This window comes from Humulus lupulus, chromosome 1, assembly GCF_963169125.1.
Source record: "Humulus lupulus chromosome 1, drHumLupu1.1, whole genome shotgun sequence".
NCBI classification, from domain to species: domain Eukaryota; kingdom Viridiplantae; phylum Streptophyta; class Magnoliopsida; order Rosales; family Cannabaceae; genus Humulus; species Humulus lupulus.
The window spans coordinates 95,336,543-95,340,870 of record NC_084793.1 but is presented as its reverse complement, the minus strand read 5'-3'; the positions used below and the strand labels follow the sequence as shown (position 1 = coordinate 95,340,870).

The window sequence follows — 4,328 nt, the reverse complement described above, 5'->3', positions numbered from 1 at the left end:
CCCCAATTTGACATGAGATGGTGGGACAACCAGGATCTTTGTATTTAGGCGGTGTCTTACAGTCAATTACCGCGCTAGCTTATTCTGGCAAGAATGTAGTTTTCTTGACATGGAGCTTTCTTTTAATGGTGCATAAATCCTTGATAACATTGGCATAAGTCGGCACTTGTTTGATCACATGCAATAATGGCAAGTTGATCTTCACTTGTGTTAAAAGGTCTAGGATTTCACCATGATTTTCCAGTACCTTTCTAGTGGATTTCAAAGCTTGAGGAAAGGGCGCCTTTACTGGAATGCTTATTGGCACATGATCATCTGGAGCAGGCATTGACGTACTTGTTGTCTTAGTTAACGGTGAAACCATACTTTGACCACTTCGAGTAGTGATGGCATTAACCTCTTTGAAATTTGTATCTGTAGAGGAGGAGGTTTGTGCCATGTGTTGCCCTTTTTGATGGATTAGAGGTTGAGCGGGAAGTCGACCAAGCTCTTGAATTTCCAAAGTAGTGTTTATCTTTGTCATTTGGAATGTTATGTCTTTCATTTCCTCCACCATTTGTGTGAAACAAGATTTGAGCTCTTGAGTTGAGGACATTTGTGTTTGCGCAAGCATTTGCAAGGTATTCTAAAGAGAATTACTTAACTGCATGTTTTTTTGAGGAGCAATGTATGCTTTTGGCGGTTGTTGCTGCCCAGGCCTCCATTGGCTCCCAGATGCTTGGTTTTAATCCTTCGAGCTGAAATTTGGATGGTTGTGCCAACCGTGATTGTAAGTGTTTGAGAAATGGTTATAAGGCTTCTTGTAATCCCCTAAAGCATTGCATTGTTCCTCATTTTCTCCTCTTAACTCACCAAGAGCTAGGCACTCTTGCAGTTGATGTTCCGTCCCTCCACAGATGAAGCATGGATCTCGTGTCTCTACTTTTGCAGCCATCTAGATTCCTCTACCTTCTTGGGATTTGAAAGCCTCGAATTATTGTCTCAATGATTCAATTTGGCTTTTGACATTGTCATCTTCCCTCAATTGGTAGATTTTAGTTGATCGTGGCGTGTCCATAGGACTCGGTCCATTCCATGTGTAGGACTTTTCAGCGAGATCTTTGAGGTACTCGAAAGCTTTATCGGGATCTTTTTGAAGGAATTCGCCATTGCACATCATTTGTACGAATTGTCTTTGTTCGGTTGTGAGACCGTCATAAAAATAGCTTATCAAACGCCAGCTTTCGTATCCATGATGTGGGCATTGATTTATCAAATCTCTAAACCTCTCCCAGACCTAATGGAAAGTTTCATGGTCTTTCTGGATGAAGGTAGAGATTTGCCTCTTAAAGCTGCTAGTCTTATGAGGTGAAAAATATTTGGCGAAGAATGCTTTTGTCATTTCGTCTCATGTTCTGATAGATCTAGGCCTTAAGGAATACAACTGGCTTTTTGTTTTGTCTTTGAGAGAGAAAGGAAAAAATTTCAATCTCACAATGTTGGTGACATCTGCTTGGTTGTTGAATGTAGCCACCACCTCTTCGAATTCTCGTATACGCACGTACAGACTCTCATTTTCCAACCCATGGAAGGTTGGTAAGAGGTTAATCTTGTCGGGTTCGAAATCAAAATTTGGCATATTGTTGGGATACATTATGCATGAAGGTGTGGTTGTACGCGTAGGATGTAAATAATCCTGAAGTGTTCTTGATTAGACTTCATCTTGATGAGCCATCGTGGGTGGTTTAGCAAGTCTCGATGAATCGGGTGAATTTGAACGAATGGAAGAAAACGAGGAACTAGGAGAGTTTTCTAAAGCTTCTACTTGTTGTCTTACGAACCTCCCTAGTGCCTCTCTTTTCATGACATAAATTTTTATTACTTTTTTTCTTTTGTAACTATTATAAGCGCAAGTGTGTAATTGTGTAATAACTATACACCAAAAATGTTCCCAGGCCAATTAGGAAGGCTGCAAAGGTACCACTTTAGGCCCAATAGCTTTTCTATAACTCCCCGAGGTTCTTAGAAAAGGTTGGAGGGTAACGATCCACAGACCTTATTTAAGAACCAATTTTTCTAAGACAGAACAAGTTTGGTTTTTACTGATTTCCAAAATTACACAAATGTTCTCAATACTTTGTTTTTTTATGCTTTAAAATTTTATGATTCAAAGTTTTATGCTTTTTACGAAAAAAGTATAAATCTAGAAAATAAAATTCTAAACCTAATAGTAAGAGAAAATAAATAAATAAAAAATGACAAAAATGAATAAATAAATTAAAAATTAAAATTAAAATTAGTGAGAGAAAAAATTAAAAGAGAACTAAAAATAAAATATACTTTTTTCCTAAAATAAGAAAAATTAATTCACTATGCAAACCTTTAATTGTAGAATTACCTCGCCATCAATGATGCAAAAAATTGATATCGCCCAAAAAACTCCTAAGCGGTCGCAGTAGTAATCAGGCTATGTCGTATCCACAAAGAGATAAAATACAAATAAAAAGAACGATTAGTAAATTAGAAATAAGAAATTTTGAAATAATGTAACTTTGAAAAATAATACTTTTTAAACACTAAATAAACAAAATTGAGGAATTAGAATTAGAAAGAAAATATGGAAGGCACAAGTTTCATTCATGCAAACATATATATATATATATATTAATAAAATTGATTCATTATACTCAACTATAATTCTACACCATTAATTATAATTGAAAAATATATATAATAAAGCTCACCTTAAAATATATTCTTAATTAAATTATACTAACTTCTAATTTTAAAAACCTATCATATTATATACCTTAGAATGACAAAATATCAATGGCAAAATGCAGTAAAAATCATACAATATAACAAATATCATAAATTAAACCAAGAGCCTAAATTACATAAGAAGAGCATGACTAGACTTATGTAAAAGACACCAATAAATTTAGAATAAAAATTAGAAGAAAATTAATTTAATTATAACAAATATATAGAAATGAAGAACAAAAAAAAAGAATCAATATATTAAGAATATAATGTGAAACGTGAACATCACTTTAACCTTTCCACAAGAGAATTTAGTCTAAAATAGGCATTTTTTTTACTCAAAAAGTGTAAATGAAAAATAAATAAATAAATGTTTTTCTCTCTAACTATACTCTCTACACTTAATTCCACAATCAATGATTTTTATAAGCTGATTTTGGTTCTCTATTTATAGAGAAAATCTGGTCCCAAATGTGGTAAAATCGTACAAGACACAGTGGAGAGAGTGGCTCATAAAGCTGAAAAGTGGGACACATGGCGGGCTCTTATTCGTGGTAAATAAGGAGTGGCAGACGTGTGTAGAAGAAGGTGGGAGTGTTGAGGACTTGGGCATCAAGACTTTGAAGACTTCAATGTTCGACTGATTGATATGAGCCTAGTGTGATATTGCTTGAGATCACGGTTGGGTCTTGTTCCTCACCGAGAATTGGAGAGAATTTAGAGACGCGACCCATTAGTTAAATATAATTGGGCTGGGCCATGTGTTTAATGAGTAGCAAAAGTTGTAAGCTTTCTTCTTGGGCCGAAAAAGAAATGATCCAAGCACTTGATTGGTGAATGAACATATCTCTTTATTTTCTCTATTAATGTATTATATATAGCTTAATTGGAAAGAAAAAAAAAAGCCCCACGTGAGTCTCCAACTTCTCTTCAATGAAGTGTATATATATATAGAGAGAGGGGAAATTACATTTTATATGAGATTTTTAATAGAGTATGCAAAAATGTGGCTTTTTTTTAAAAAAAAAAAAAAGATTAAACTATGGCTTTTTTTAAAAAAAAAATTCACTTTTATGAGTTTATTTTCCCATATTTTTTTATAAAGGTTGGTTTATGTCATAGTTTTACTCTTAATCAAGTTTTCTTAATTTGGAATGGTATGTTTATACTTTGATTATTATTTTTATAGCTTATTTGCTTATTTTTATATTACTAATTTTATATTAAATTTTTCTTTGGTTGTTTTGAAATTTTTTTTTGTAATAAGAATTGTGTTTAAAATTATTTTTTATTTATTATAAACATTTTTTTCTTTTTTTTAGATTGTACGTTTCTTTTTTCAAATCTTGGATAAGGTAATCAGTTACTTGATTGATCTTTGATAGTTATGTAAAAAAAATCCTAGAGCTAGGTTAAATAACATGTACCAGGAAGAGTAACTGGTTATCTTGAGAATAGTAATTTCCTGCCAAAAGAGGGGTAACCAGTTACCATAAGAGGGGTGACGGGTTACTCAAATTAAATATGAAAGAAACATCAAATTTGAAGGAAAAAGAGAAAGAACACTACATTAAAAAATGAAGAAG

At 33.0% G+C, this 4,328-nt stretch overlaps 1 non-coding gene across 1 annotated transcript; it reads left to right on the top strand.

The window, feature by feature from the left end:
• Positions 1-1,227: 1,227 nt before the first annotated feature.
• LOC133813567 (small nucleolar RNA R71) lies at positions 1,228-1,333 on the top strand. The gene has a single exon (XR_009884577.1). It is a non-coding gene; the product is annotated as a small nucleolar RNA R71 (small nucleolar RNA).
• The last annotated feature ends 2,995 nt before the right edge of the window (positions 1,334-4,328 follow it).